This window comes from Pogona vitticeps, chromosome 3 (assembly GCF_051106095.1).
Source record: "Pogona vitticeps strain Pit_001003342236 chromosome 3, PviZW2.1, whole genome shotgun sequence".
NCBI classification, from domain to species: domain Eukaryota; kingdom Metazoa; phylum Chordata; class Lepidosauria; order Squamata; family Agamidae; genus Pogona; species Pogona vitticeps.
This window is the reverse complement of record NC_135785.1, coordinates 147699654-147716270: the sequence shown is the minus strand read 5'-3', so window position 1 is coordinate 147716270 and position 16617 is coordinate 147699654. Positions and strand designations below refer to the sequence as shown.

The 16617-nt window shown below is 40.0% G+C and overlaps 1 protein-coding gene and 1 pseudogene across 2 annotated transcripts in view; both read left to right on the top strand.

Moving 5' to 3' along the window:
- Positions 1 to 16617, top strand: part of GPC6 (glypican 6) — a 999214-nt gene that overhangs the window by 436955 nt on the left and 545642 nt on the right. The gene's annotated exons all lie outside the window — the stretch shown is intronic.
- LOC140706145 (U1 spliceosomal RNA) lies at positions 16151 to 16305 on the top strand (annotated as a pseudogene).

Genomic DNA, 16617 nt, shown 5'->3' with positions numbered 1-16617 from the left:
GCCTCCCAGTTTACAGGCAGTTTCTCCCCCTCTCCCGACCTGCTCATTCCAAGCAGAAGCTAACAGGCCTGTCTTTCAAAGGCAACTAAAACCATTGTCCCCTTATTTTGCAGTTTCGCAACATACTTCAGTCCAAAAAGTGAAAAACTAGGTTTGCTGCCTACATACAATCTCAGAAAGAGTGCATATGGGGAACCCCTGTTGCTACCAAGCTGTTTGCCATGCAGGTAGCATTGGGACAACCTAGGGATCAACTTGAATGCTTCTGCAATCCACTCTTGCTTATCTATATGAAGACATCTTTTCCTGCTTCATCTTTCAAAGTCAATGTATCAGTTGCATGGGGAATAATAAAAAGAAAATAAACAAATCTATGTGTACAGTATGAGCCCAACACAGGGGCCATTAGGGAGTAACCTATTTACCCTTGTGAAGCCCTCTTCCCCTTCCAAAATTGTATGGGGTCTTGAATTGGGCTTTGTCCCTTCACCTTTATTAATACAAAATTGATAAATTCTCCCTATTTCTACAAACACATCTCTTCCAGTTACCCCCTCTTAACTCATATATCACATGTAAGTGTGATTGGTTCTACCTTAATCTTAAGGAGCTTCTCCCAACTCCAAGGCCACAAATGAGGAAAAATCAGTTTTAACAACACTTATATTCAACAAAACAGGTGGTTGCTCCACTATCACTTCAAAAGGTCCATCACTATTCGGCAACTGGTGGGACGCAAACAAACTGTCCCTCTTAACATCTAGCAGTGTCTTGTCATTTAAGGGGGGAGTTCCACCAAACCTCTCCTTATAGTTGGGGGTACGCAGGGACTGATGCCAGACTGTCACAGAAACTGTCACAGCAGGGGTCAGGAGCTCAGTCTCTTTTCACTGCTCTGCCCTTCTTTGGCTCCAACGCCTCTGTTTCTCCGGCCATTAAAGAAATCCCCTCTTCATTTCAATTGACCCCAACCATACCCTCGGCACTTATCTTCCAGCAGCCTGGGTTCCTCCTTCTCTTCTCAGTCTTTTTCTATTCCCTTATTTCCCTCTCTCCCTAGTAGCATGGTTTCATAGGAGTCTGTCACTTCCTTCTCCTCTCCACCTCTTCTGTAGGAACTTTGAATTTAATTAGTTCTCTGGTCCAAGGGTCCTCTATTTTTACTACTTTGCATCCCTCGGGCAGTTCCAACTGAGGAACCCCTTTCTCTGTGTGTGTCTCCTTTCACAGATTTTTCTCTTTCTCGCCCTCAGTCTTGAGTCCTACACTTCCTCTCCTCTACTTCCTCTGTTTTTATTTTTTCCTCCACTTTTAGCCTTTCCTCCTCCTCTAATTCTATTCCCATTTTTTTTCCTAACCAGAGACTGATGGCTCCTATTGGTCCCTCTCTTCTCAGACTCTCCCTGCCTCCTGGCTGCCAATTCCTGTTGGTAAGATGTTTCCTGGGTTTTCTTAGGTGACAGGACTTTCAGGTTGAGGGGTGATTCAGTGCTCAGAGTATGATTTCGTTTAGGGCAGTTGCAGTCTCATAGCTCTCATCTTCTGGGGAAAGAGGGGATGGCACACTAACAGAGAAGCTGACTACTTTGTCATTTTCCTCACAGTAAGTTTATCATTATTCGCTATATCTCAGACTTCTCTATACCATTCACGTTACAAAATATTACGAGCCATTTTCTAAATCCTAACAATAATTAATCTCACCACTGTTAACAGATTGAAAAACAAATTTTCTAATTGTCCAGTTACCTACCTACTTGTCAAATATTGATAAAAGTGGTATTTTAGGATATACTGGTAAATTTGAATTGCTTATTTCATTTTTCCCCTTAAACACCAATTGCAAAAAAATCAGAATATACCCACATTCCCACCATATGCAAAAAATATATGCCTGTTTCCTAGCACTGTTTTAAAGTACCATGTATTTGGTTAAGTTTCACTGGAGTTGAGTACCATCTCCAAACTAAATAACAAAAAGTCTGTTTTATTCTTATTGGTATTAATATTCTAGTATTCCAGATAGATAGATAGATAGATAGATAGATAGATAGATAGATAGATAGATAGATAGATAGATAGATAGATAGATAGATAGATAGATAGATAGATAGATAGATAGATAGATAGATAGATAGATAGATAGATAGATAGATAGATAGATAGATAGATAGATAGATAGAAAGAAAGAAAGAAAGAAAGAAAGAAAGAAAGAAAGAAAGAAACTTATTTATTCTCCTATATCAAATTCCCAGAATGATTTAAATAGGTCCTCCTGAACATCTGCTTCCAGTAATATATGATAAATTATACCTTTGCTACCTAGTTATCACCTTTGGTTTCCTTTTGTTGTATAATCTCACATTTTGCAAGTTCTCTACATTTACTGTTCCTTTTTAGCCAATTCTTTGTTCCGTTTTCTTCATCTTGAACTAACACTTCTCTTATTTGTTCTTTATTATTAATTTTTCCACCCGGTCCTTTATTCTAACAACTTGTAGTGAAACAGGTGAGATAAATCACTTTCAATACCTATTCCAAATTGTTTAAATCTTTCTAAGGAAGAGATTTTCTATTTTTCTATAGGCTCAGATATGACAACTGAAATACGTCCTTATTGGCTAGCAATATAATATAAAAAAATTATGAAGTCCTAAACCTCCACCTTTTTGAGATTTATACTATCTGCTCTTATTAATCCTTGGCTCCTTATCTCCATTACAAAAATTATTGATCATATTTTGACAGTCTTTTAGCTCTTCTTCACTAATCTTTATCAGCAGCAACATGAATATGGTCATGAACACTAATGATAATATTGCAGTGATACAATTGGACCCTGGGTAGTTTGTATACTCATCATTTCTTTTCCAAGTTAGAATTACCAAGGTTGTAACTAATGCTAGACAAGAATAATTGTGCATAGCATGCCTCTGTATGTTAGTTATGGCAGCAAAGCAGTGGCTGAAGTCTTCTGTCACTAGATACTGAAACTCACACCCACAGCCCTTGCAGTGGCAAAATCTTATCAGCTCTTTCTGCAGCCTCTCATCCTCCAGAGTCAACACACCAATGGCATGGGGACTTTGTTTGAGAATGTGGTATGATGCAGTTTCACTCGTGTTTTCCTTGTAACTTCCGAGAGATTAGCCATAGTGTGAACGGATCTGAATCCAGACTCTTCTGGTATTCTTCATTTGTATCTGTGCTGTCAGTGGGTTGAGCTTTTGACCTTCATTTTTCGAACTTGAGCCTTCTGTCAATCGCTGTCAATGTCTGAAAAGCCAGTAAACTCCAGATTCCACCCACAGTCTGCTGGCTCCTTCTGTGGCTCTATATCTTACCCACAAAATTTTGGGAAGTAGAAGCGGCAGCCATGTTTGCTTAATTAACCATGTGCTTTCAGGAGTCAACTGAGATAAATGAATATTATTGGAGTTAATTGGTTCATTCCTTCTCTGTGTGGTCTACTTTGTTGCTTCTTAATCACAGGTATCTTCCGGCTTGATTTTATTTTCTTTCACATACATCTTCCTCTTTTTCTCTTAGTCATGCAACTATGGGATGTTGATCCCCTCCTTCCTCTCTCCCAAGTATATAGTCCTTCCATCCTTGCAACTTGTGAAAAGCTACAAGTGTGATTGCCAATCCATAAATTCTTACAACGATGAGAAGTTGCAAGCAAAAGGACATTCAGAAACAAAACTGCAGAAGCATACATTCTAAAATCCAGGAGCTTTTAGCTTTAAAAGGCACATTGAAAAGCAGAGAATACAACTCTGAAATACGTCATTAAAAGGCATAAAGCAATACAGTATAGCTTTAAGCAAGCTTTGTCTTTAAACATATTACTAGACAGACATGAAAAATATTGCAAGTGCTAGCCCAGCCAAGCCAGTTTGAATCTATGGACAAAAAATTAATACTGGCGACAAAACAGTGTCCTCCATCATCCTGAGGGGCAAAATGTTAATTTAAGGGGTACAGTACAGGCCATGTGGCATATACCATTCTGATCTCTTGCAGAGAAGAGTAGGTGAGGGGCTCAGAAGGAATAGCCATCTGTGTGTGTGTGTGTGTGTGTGTGTGTGTGTGTGTGTGTGTGTGTGTGTTGGTGAAAGCTTCAAGCATCTGCCACTTTATAGTTACTTCACTCTGTAATGCATGGCTCTATCCTGTAGATGGTCTTTAACCATTCCCCATCCATTCTTTTACATGGCATTAAAGTGTTCATTTAAATGAAAATAGATTTGTGAGTGTACTTTCTTGAGCTCTCAGTGATGGAAGGAAGAAAGAGAAGAAAAGAATTTCACTTCCTTGCTATATATGTAGCTTCTATCAAGCTTTTCTCTTGCTAATGAGATAGAAAAACAATCTTGTGCTAATCTGCTGGTTGAATCATTGCTCACTTTGGAAGAGTCATTTTCTTCCAACACCTTGAGTAATGTCTTAAAATTCAGCAGCAGCGAGGAAATAATGGCTGCTAAAGAGGATTATGAATGAATGCAAGTTTGCTTCCAGCAATGAAAGGTCAAAATAAAGGACCTTTTCTGCTTCAAGAATAGGTAGCACGGCTATAAGATATGCAAAAATAACTAAAGGTTGGGCAGACATATCAGGAAGCTGACAAGGTGTGGAGGGGTGAGATCTTTTGCCATTTCTGTATGATTGCACTTCCCAATACAGCCGAAGTGGTTTAACAGTGCTGGAGGGGAATCCACAGATGGATGTGTATCCAAATGGAAGGTGATAGTGTGAATGGATAGCATCTGTATCTGGTTGCACATACTGTACAAAAGTGCATCCAATTTACTGTGAATCCTTCAATACTCCAGGGCAGACTTGAAGGTTCAGGATGGTGGTATGGGGGGAATTTAATCCTCCAACAGTGTTCATTCAGTTTGCAGGAGGACATTTTTGGGTACAACCAAATGTATCGACATGATTTTCAAGTCTGAGTTTCAATAACTTCTGAAAATCACCACCACTGTGATGCAATATGACAAGCTGAAACTGTGAATGGCTTATGTTTTATATCTGAATGAGAGATGACCTGCTGGACAGCTCAGTGGTTTAGGCAGAGGTTGGCAGTTCAATATCCCACTGTGTCTCCTTTTTTTATTAACAACTTCGGATAAGGTAAGGGGTACAGAAGGTAAAGGGGGATATTGAGGGGGAGGGGGAGGAGAACACAAAATGTACTGGCATCCAATCTATTCATGTTGCAATATCAAATCGACTTGCCGCTTTTCTACAATTTGATTGCCCTCTAGGTTACATTTACATCTTAGTTTAAATCTATGTTTAAATCTATCTATCTGGTGACTCAAGCCATTTATATAATAAATCCCATCGTTCAGTTGTCTTTTGTACTGGACAGTCTTTCAACACTTTTGATAAAATATCCATTTCTGCCGTTTCCGTATCTTTTCAATAAGTTTCTCTTATTTCAGCATCACCAATTTCTTCCAATTCTTGACATAAAGAATTCTGGATATATCTATAACTAGGTAGTTCTTTGTCTTATCTATATTATCTGGTATAATGCTCAGTAGAAACGATTCTGGGGTTAGTGGAACATAACAAAGCAATATTTTTTTGTAACATCATATGTACTCCTATCCAATATTGTTTTTGCTACTCTGCAAGTCCACCATATACAGTATGATAAAAGCTTCCCTCAAGTGCATCACACTTCCAACAAACATTTGACACCTCTATATAAATCTTTGACAATTTTTCCAGGTCATATGCCACTTATAAAACATCTTGTATATGTTCTCTTTGAAATTAACCAATTTTGTGAGCTTTATATTATTTTTCCATATTTGCAACCATTGATATTATGTCCTATATTTTGTGCCCACCTAATCATACATTCTTTAACCATCTCATCTTGCATTTTAATTTCTAACAAATAATCATACATTTTCTTAATTAAGAAATATCCCACTGTGTCTCTTTGACAAGGCCTGGACTCAATGATCCATAGGGTGCCTTCCAGCTCTGCAGTTCTAAGGTTATTACACTTCTTTCACTGTGCTTTGTGATATTCTTGATATTCTATACATGTGAAAAGGATAGGTCCATTCAGTGTCTTACTTGTATGCTGCCTGAACATATGAGCAGTGGTGGAGATGCATTATGTTCTCATAGCCCTGATGTCATGTGAGCAAACAAGCTCTACTTCCGAATCTGTAGCCATGCAGCTGTGTTGCAAAGACATCCACATAATCTGGAAGACCTTGTACAGGCTTCCAGTTAGTGATGTAGGTATGAAGGCCTTCTCCCTGCTGACACATGCTTTTTCTTCACATACAGCAGGGAGCATGGCTGCTTGTCGTAAGCTACCTCAGAGATGTAGCAGGCCTCACTAGTTGGGCTAAGATGGAGGTAGAACATCGGAACCAATCGTTTCTCTCATATGTACCCACTTTTTTAAAAAGCATTCAATTAGTGCATAGTGAGTGCTACAAGAAACTCAAGCAAAAAGTTTGAGATGTGCTCAGACTACATACATCCAAACCTATTTTCCAGGTAAGTAAACAATGACAATCAGCCAAAGAAAGCTGGAAAGGGTGCATGAGCTCCACCACTCAGTACAAGATTGAAAAGCATATGATGTGGCATGTGTCCAGGCTCTGACTGGTCAGTGGTTGCATGGGGGACCATTTGGGAACTGGACATTCTTGAGTTTCACAAGATGATGGGATTTAAAATAAATTAATGCTTTCAATAAAGTCTGGTGTTCAATAAAGTCCATGTGATGGAACTAAAATGTGTGACATCTCAAGCCTGTTTGCTTTGGTATCCCCCCCCCCAACCCATTCCTCTTTCCATTGGCTTGTTACTCTTTCCTTCCCCATACCAGCCTTTCTCCCTGTTATTTGCCTTTACCGTGTAATTTCTTATGGACTATGTAGTTCCCCAGATGTGGCTGCACCCCTCAGCCCTAACCATTATAACTAGTCAGAATGCATTATGGAGTTACTCTTCAGTGGCAGTGAAAGGCCAAATGTTTCCCATCACTGTTCTGACTGTAGCATCTTCTGAGCAGAGGCTGGTTATTGACTCTATTATGTTATTTTTTTAAAATCAAGACTCATTTAAGTCCATCCAAGAGAACACAAGCATTAATTGTTCTTGCAGGGTATAGAGAAATGTCAACACTTAACAAGGGAAATGAGAGTGTGGCTCTTTTGTTTCTGAGTTGTAGGTTAAGAGACATAGCAGTGAACAAAGGTTGAAATCCAGTTGGTGGCTAGGTAATGAAATGGCACATCATGTTCCCTGATTGCCCTCAATTAGCTTATGCAAAGTGGGAATTAATTACCAGTATTGAGAAAAACTTCACCTTTGATCCTCAGTCCAGCACATTGAATATTTCTTGGCCAATATTAATAGGAGTCCAGGAAGCTTGATGGTAGCTTTTAGTTTTTCTGCTGCCCTCTCCCCTTACTTCCTCCACACACCTCCTTCTCTCATCGTGACAAGCCTGATCCTCTTACAAGCCAGCAGCAGTTTACTCAATCAATAGATGGGGTAAGCACTAAATAGTAGTCAATGCTCTTTAAGACTATCGAACCCCAGCTCGCTCTTCCTTGGTGCTGCTGTGCCGTCTAGAATTGCTGTATGCAAAATGGTTAATTTGGACCATTTGCTTTGCAACAAAAGGTGGCTGTGTCCCTGAGTCCTTTTAATCTGTCGCTGTTAATCAAGCTGATAGTTTGCACTGAAAAGTAAATAAATGAGCTAAATAAAGCAACCTAGAAGTGCATGCCTTGTTTCTGTACTTCCCTCTTTAATGAATTGGTAGATATGTGATTAGATTCGCATTTCCAAGATACCAGAATGATATTATCATAGTCAGCAGCCCACAGTAGAGTTGGAATGGGGATGACATACCAAGTGTAAACCAACCAAGGCAACAGTGTGCTTTATGGCAGTATAGATGTCAGTATTTGCCCTTCTATAACCCTTTCTTGAGCAGTCTAAGCATGTGAGGAACATGAAGCCAATAATCTTTGCAATAAGGAGGAGGAGACCATTGGACATTCCAGATGTTTTGACTTATTTTCCTGGATGCCCGAGGCAGTGTGGTCAGGGGTAAGAGATTATGAAATTGTACTCCCAAACATCTGGAGGGCCAGTGGATCCCTGCCTGACAAGGACAACCACCCTGTAAAAGGAGGTCAATATAATTATAATCCTGCAATCAGCTGTGTGGGGCTTTGTTACATAGAAATCTTCTTCAGAAACCATGGGATGCGGGGATTCCTTTCTGGACAAAGAGTACAATAATTTTTATGCATTTTTACATGTCAGCAGTAGTTCGGTGAACTGTTTGTGGAATCCTTTTATTTGTGTGCAAATCTGTTTTGCTCAGAGAATCTTGTACAATGGTGCCTCGCTAGACAGTTACCCCGCATGACCGTTTTTTCACTAGACATTGACTTTTTGTGATTGCTATAGAGATTCGCAAAACAGTGATTCCTATGGGGGAATTTTGCTGGACAGTGTTTGGTCCCTGCTTTGCAAACCGCCTAGAGTGGTCTTAAGTGACTAGATAGGCGGAATATAAATAAAATAAATAAAATATAAAAAATAAACCGATTTTCGCTAGACAACAATTTTGACTGCTCCCTCCGCGCTCACAAAACGGGTGTTTTCGGGACCTAAGCTTCGCAAGACAGCTATTTAAACAGCTGATTGGCGGTTCACAAAGCGGCTTTCCTATGGCCGATCTTCACTAGACAATGATGATTCTTCCCCATTTGAATGCATTAAACAGTTTTCAATGCATTCCAATGGGGAAATGCTTTTCGCTAGACGATGATTTATCTAAACAGCGATTTCAGTGGAATGGATTATCATTGTCTAGCGAAGCACCACTGCATATAATCTTCTTTTTTAATGGAGCAAAATGCATGGTTTTGAACACATCATATACCCTTTTTAACCAAATAGCAAAATGTTATGGGGTTTTTTTGCAAGTGCAGTCACGGGTGAAAAATAATACTGATCTTCTCCTCTCCTGTAGAAGCAGGACGTACCCATTTGTTTGATGGGATGTCTTGATGTTTTAATGTGCCCTTTTCCAACAAAGATGAACAATATTGCCAGTTACATCCTTGACTGTAAAAAGCAAAAAGAAAGAAATGGTGGATTGTGCAAATGAGAAAGCAAAAATTATATTGCTGTATGAGAGCATGTTCCAGCAGTCTGGAATATTTTGCCATAATTTTCTGCAAAGGTGTGATGAAATTACTATTTGCTGTTATTTATCTGCTGCAGTTGATACTCAAACGGTGTATTGTCCATGAGCAGGTAGGTTCTGTGTAGTGATTTACTGTTAAACTGTTGTGCCATCAAATCAGTCAAACAAATGATTCTTGGGAACATTTTCATTAAATGAAATTGAAAATGAAATGAATCAGGAATTAAAACTCCCCAGGTGATTGAAGATTTTCTAGTAAATCTATAGCTAAATTCATGGTCTTGACTCTTCCATTATTGTAAATTAGTAGTAGTAGTATTAAGAAAAGGAAGGTAACAGGTAGCATGTAGAATGTTTGCATTTTGTCTGAAACTTTAAGAATAGGTAGATAAACAATTTGAGAATACTGATAAACAATTTGTTAATAGATGATGCCATCTCCCTATAGACTAAACTAGCGTAAAAAATTTGAAGTTATTGAACTTTTGGAGCCTTCACTATTTCTTCAACATATTGTCTAGAAGCTCAGTGTAACAAAGAAAGAAAGAATTTGATTCCATTCTTTTCCTGTAGCTGAATATCTCCCAGAAGTATAATTTTGCTCCACAGAATTAGAGGTCTATGTCTATACACTGATTTACTTTATTTAATAAATGCTTTAAGGTTTTGGGGATGTGTGCCGGATGGAAGAGAGGATTCTTCTGAAATGTTTTCTGACCAAAGGCCACAGGATAAGAAGACAAAATAAGTCTGACTGAGAAATAGAGCAGGTTACTATATAATAACTAGGAAGCTCAGTGAGAACATGCTACAGATCTTTTTCATCCTGGAAACACATAAGAAAATGACATTTAGGATTTCAAGAAGGGTGTTAGGTTTTGTGAAGTCTCTCAGACTTGAGTCCATTGTGGCTTTGAGAAGAGTGTCTTTTTTGTGTGCAACCTCACCATGGATCCTGACATTCAGTGTTGAGCCCTGCTGTTAACAGCATCTGTGGCTTTGAGTTCAAAATCACACTAGAATCAACAGCACATCTGTGTGGAGAAGGATGTGTTGGAAAGAACAGTTCAGGAAGAAAGGGGTTTGCTGCATGTGCTTTATAGCAGAGTTGGTCCGAAGGTAGTTTGGGGTCTACTTGTAGATCATGAAGAACCAGTGTGCTAGGAAACAGAACACATAGGTTCAAATTCTCACTCAGCCATGAAAACTCACTGAGTGATGGGAGTGGTACACATACAAATACTTGTTAAATGTCTAATATGCTTTGAAAGCCCAATTAGAGTTGCCATAAGTTGGAAGTGACTTGTTGGCACATTAGAACATCAAAGAGATTCTGGGTGATTTATGGAAGATGTGCAAATGTGTCTTTCTCCTTCTCATTCAATAACAAAAAGAATGAAAGATTCACCACCTCCCCCTCTTAGGGCCAAACATGAATTGGAAATAGCATTCTTCCTGCTTCTATAATGTTTTCTTTACAACACCATGTTTTGTTTTGGTTTCAATGTGTGATTCTGAAATTAATTATGCAAAGGGAGCCATTGTTTACATTCCAGAAGCAATTCACACTTTTAATGTTTTTACATCTGTACCTTTTTTGCCACTTCAGAGAGCACTCCATCTAGAAACAGATTTTCTTCAATCTGCACTTTGGCCTTAAAATACAATCTCTAGATTTTTTTAAAAAAATTCAGAAGCAATTTGAGGGTGTTCACAGTATGTCGGTGTTGAAGTCTAAACCAGGCTGAAAATAAGAAGAATTTACTAGGAAAGGGAACAGGATTATGGTTAAAAAGATAGTAGCTCCTTCAGGGTTCTGGAACCAAATTTCTGGGTTCAACATATGCTGTCAATACCCAACTTATTAGTAAGCTATCTATATCTCTGTATGCCTTGGCACTACAGTGGTGCCTCGCATAGCGACATTAATCCGTGCAGCAAAAATCGCTGCTAAGCAATTTCGTTGCTATGCGATTTAAAAAAGCCCATAGAAACACATTAAAACCTGTGTAATGCATTCCTATGGGCTTAAAACTCACCTTAAAGCAAAGATCCTCCATACGGCAGCCATTTTCGCTGCCTTTTATGCGAGGAATCTGTCCCTAAACATAGCGGGTGGCCATTTTTTTACCCAGTGGCCATTTTGGAACCGCCGATCAGCTGTTAAAAAATCATCGCTTTGCGATGATCGGTAAGCAAAACAGGGAACCGATCATCGCAAAGTGAAAAAACCGCATAGGAAACAGCACAATGCGATCGCAAAAAGTTTGTCACTATGTGGTTTCATCGCTAAACGGAGCACCCGTTAAGCGAGGCACCACTGTAGTTGGCATTAGTTGGTGGGACCTAGAGTTCTAGTAAAAAGGAAAAGTCTTAAGAAGCTGTAAACCTACCCATACCTGCTTTATAAAATGAAGAAATTGATATAGTGTATCAAAAGGATTTAATGCCCAGAACTAGTTTTTTTCTTTCTTTCTTTAATTTATACCTCACCCATCTAGATGGAAGTCTACTCTGGGTGGCTAACAACACTCTAAGAAAAATAAAATAAAATAACAACTTTAATACAATTGAAGATGGCAAAATAAATTAGGTATTGACAGGAGGGAAGGCCTGCCTAAAGAGCCAGGTCTTGAGTTGATTCTTAAAAACACCTAGTGAGAGAGCCAGACAAATTTATGGCGGTAGATTGTTTTATTCATTCATTCATTCATTCATTCATTCATTCATTCATTCATTCATTTATTTTATATCCCTCCTATCTAGCCAACTCAGGACCACTCTAGGCGGCTAACAATCATTGTTCCAGAGGCGAGAGGCCAATGCTGAGAAAGCCCGCTTTCTTGTTCTTTATCTTCAGCGCTCCCTCAGCGTTTAGGCCCCTCAGCTGCCCATCTTGACTAAAGCGAGTGATTCGGGTAGATCTAGGTGGGAGGATGTGTTCTGCCAGATATTGAGGTCCTAAACCATTTAGGGCTTTATATGTCACAATTAGTACTTTGAAATCAGTGCAGAAACAAATCAGCAGCCAATGCAAGGCAGCCAGATTAGGAGAGATATGCTGATATTTTCTCACCCCAGTAAGAAGTCTGCCTGCCACATTCTGAAGCTTTTGCATCAGTCTCAAAGGTAGCCCCACGCAGAGCGCATTACAGTAGTCTGATCTAAAGACTACAAGTGCATGGACCAGAGTAGTGACAGCCCCCATATCAAGATACAGTAGGAACGCAGCTGGGCAGTCTGCAGAAGATGGAAGTAGGTGCAGACCACTGACACTACCTGGGTTTCCATGGTAAATGCTAGATCCAGGTGGACCCCCAAGCTGTGAACCTCACTCTTAATGGTGAGAGTCACCCCCCCAAAGGAGAGGGAGTTTCTCAAACCACCAATGTTGGGGCCACCCACCCTCAGGACCTCTGTCTTGTCCAGGTTCAGCCTCAGACCATTCACCTCCATCTATTTCAATACGGCCTCCAGACAGCGCTGAAGGGACAAAATGACATCCACTGTTGTTGGAGCTATAGGAAGAGCTATGAGTATATCTGATGTATTAGAAGTGATTTTGTGCAGATTTGCTTACCCTCAAGAAGGTGCCTCATTGTAGGGGCAAGAGGACAGGTCAAGATTCAATCATCAACACTTTCAGTTGCATCGATTAGGTAACAGGAAGTGTCAAAGATTTCTGTCTTGAGACTCTGGGGAGATCCTGCTTGTCAAATAAACAAGGGTTTAGAAGCAGTGGTTTAGTGGAGTTGGGATTCACTAGATCAGAATACCATAACTTTTTAATGAGAAGTGACAATTACATAATCTGCTAGTCTCTTGAACTTCCCAGTCCATCTGCATTCAGTTGTAATCCTCACAGGAGCTGGAATGGGAAGAGAGGACTATGTTGTTCTGTGCTAACCTTGTTATAACGCAATAGCATTGCCAATAGTTTTGTCTTGAATGAGCAATTAAGACTAATGTTCCTTACAATAGATTGCTGCTGCTTCTTCCTCCTCCATGAGATGAAAGCTTCTAAAGCTGATTTGTAAATATGGATCAAGAGAGCTGTTTGCATCTGTGGATTCCCTTTGTGGGGGGGGGGGGGCAGGGAAGTAGTTATGTTGATTACTAGAATGGATTCCTGTACTTCAGAATTCACTACACACTGGGCACAAGGCTGATTCCTATGGAACAAATGAAGCTGCTTCCTTCTTTTATGTGGCAAGTAATGCTCTCTGTATGTCAGTGGGAAGGATCCAAAGCCTTCGAAGACAAAGACACTACATAAGCATAGTGCCCCAGTGTATTTATTAGAATTCCTGCATGAGCTCCCCTTTCTCTAGTGTATAATGCTGTTTCTTATCTAATCAACTTTGATTAGAATAATGGGAAAAAAAGGTTTTCAAATCCTCCTCCAAGCTGTGTCCTAGAAGTGACCTGTGGCTGTGAAAGAGCTGATTACAACTACCATTTAGATTAAGGATTCAGCAGGAGTTCAATTTGATCGGATTTCTTTATGGAATGACCCTATCCAAACCTTGAGTATAATGCAAAGTTGAAATTTTGTCTACTACTTTTGTTGCTATCTTATGGAATGCTATGACCTACCTTCTTTTAGTTAACATGTAGAAATGAATTTTACTTAGAATTAATTTTACTAGATGCCTTACTCATCAATAAGAGAAGCTCCTCAGTTATGTGTGCATGCGTGCCTGTAAGGGGTGTATACATTTATCTAGCAGCATCTACACATTTCCCTCCCCATCATGGCATCATATATACTTTTAATCTCAGGCATCATGTGTATACTCTCTGTAGTCTAAGGAAATGTCCCAAGTCTCCTAGGCTGCAGGGTAATAATCACAATCGAAGTGCATGGGTAAGCAATGGCATACAGGGTATGCTTGCCCACCAGCTTAGCAGAAAAGGGCAGGTACCTTCTGGCAGCCCAAGAAGTGAGGGCTTCCAGTTGCCTGCCATCTGAAGTTGCAGTTGTGGGCAAGAACCCACCATCTTGAGTGCCAGTCAAGTTCCCTATAGCCCAGGACAGTACCTACACATGTACAAATATAAAGGATTGTTCTAGGCATTTACATGAGCCTCTTAATCTACGCTTATAAGGGAAAAAATAAAAACAAAATACAGTGGATCTAAATCTGTGGCCAGAAATTATGAGTTGGGATGGCTTGAATATAACAAAGGTGAGGCAGCAGCATTAAATGAGAAGTAGGTAAGGTGCAAGATTTGTAAATATATGATGCCTAGTTGACTTAATCAGATTGATGCTTTGTCCACTGGGAAATAGCTACCGTATTTTTTTTGCTCCATAAGACGCACCGGACCTTAAGACACACATAATTTTTAGAGGAGGAAAACAGGTATAATATATTCTGAACCAAATAGTGTAATAAAATATTTAATAAACTATAACAGAATAACATTTGAACCATGTAAAGTGAACAGCAGTCAACAGTGGCATTAAGAACCATTACCACTGTCATTAACAAATGGAGAGACTTAAAGCTTTGTGTACTCTAGTTTATATACCATAAATTTGTGTACCATAAATTTAATTCAAGTACATATAAACTATTATCAGCCAGTGATAAGGCCTGTACCACTCTACCTATATTTTACATTTCCTTTCATCCACCTCCTTCCCATGCTTATAGAAATGTCTCGTTGACAGATGAGATTGTTGTGCAACTCTGCCCAGCTACAGCTCAAGCCTATATTAAGTTAGAAATGGTTTGTCTGATTTGGCACTGCATTGAGAGGTCCCTTTTAGTTGTGTGGAGGATAAATAGTGGAATTTAACTATTTAACAGCTGGTTTTCCTTATTTACTTTAGGTTATGCAAAAGAACAGCAACACAAAGCTTAACCCATTCACCAGCAGTAGCACATGCTCAGCATAAGACCAAATCTCCATTTTCTGACATAATTGAACATTTATAGCATGCAAGGCACAACAGGTTAGGCCACACAAAGCCAAAAAAACTGAATACAAACTATAGTAGCTGAAATCAGGAAGCAGGTACAGTAATCCAGTTAGAAGTCACAAGGCACAGTTAGTTTCCTTGCTGCAACACCCTTTGGAAATACATTCTCTATTAGATGCCCAGAACTAGTTGAAAAGTTTGCAAGTTGAATCCAAATTTCATAGAAATGCACTGACAATTAATTAATGCATTTTTATGGGGGGGAAGGTCAGAAACTTTTAAAAACTTAAAAGAAAGTCACTTACCAGGTACTGTAGACTGAGCCTTGCTCTTCACAGTGCCTTGGTAGACCCCAGAACAGTCAAAAAAGAGCCCCAAACAGCTAAAAGCCAGCAGGCAGCTCCTGCCCCCTCCCCTCTCCCCACATAACAGCTGATTGGTGCTGGTCTGAAACGCTTCCCAGGCAAGCAGGTTTCAACTCAAACGAGCACCTTTTCACCCAAGCAGGGTTTAACCCAAAACAAGCAGCTTTTAAAGAAAAACAAGCAGATTTTTAAGGCAAGCATGCACGTTTCTACACAAGCAGGTTTCAACTCAAACGGAGCACCTTTTCACCCAAGCACGGTTTAACCCAAAACAAGCAGCTTTTAAACTAAATTTTACATTTTAAAATGACAATACCAGGCAGTCCCAGGTCTCTCTCCCAGCTCTCTAACTGCTTGGACTAGCAAGGAAGCAGACAAGCAGCCTCTTCACTAACTGAAAGTTTGAATTTCCCTGCATATTAGGTATGTTAATATCTGTGTACTGGGGGATTGTGGGAGGAACATTCCAGCCCCTGATGGGGGTCCTGTGGGGCACCCCAAAACACTGAGTAGGTCTCTTGGCCTCTTTCAGGACTGGGGCTGTGCAGCCCTGTTCTGATCAGGAGGTGCAGCCGGGGGGTCACCATGCCTTTGGGGGATAGGGCACAGAAGGGGGAAGAATTTTCAGGGGCCATTCCAACTTATACCTGGCAGGGGAGATACCATTATTGTAAAAGTGGTTTTCCCAGGGTAAGGCTCATCTATTGCACTTTGGATGTGCTGACCCCTATGATTTCCCCAAATGTGGGAAAATCAACTGCCTAAGTGGGGAACTGTGTTTGTGGTTTCTCCTGGTTTTTCTAGAATTACTCTTTTTTCCCCCTTTGGTCCTTGCCTATTTTCATTGCCTACTACTATTGGCTTTGCTGGTTTTCCAGGTAGGCTGCAGGAAGCAGATCCTGGAAAGCCAGCAGTGCAGAATGGTGAAGTTCAAACAACAAGCAGTCTCTGGTGCCAGTTCAGAGGCCTCCCAGCATGGCAGTGGGAGGCTTCTGGGTGGTGGTGGCTGAACCTCTTTTTTTTACTGTATTTACTCCATAAGACACATATACTTTCTCCCCCACTATTTGGGGGGGGAAGTGTGTCTTATGGAGTGAAAAATACGG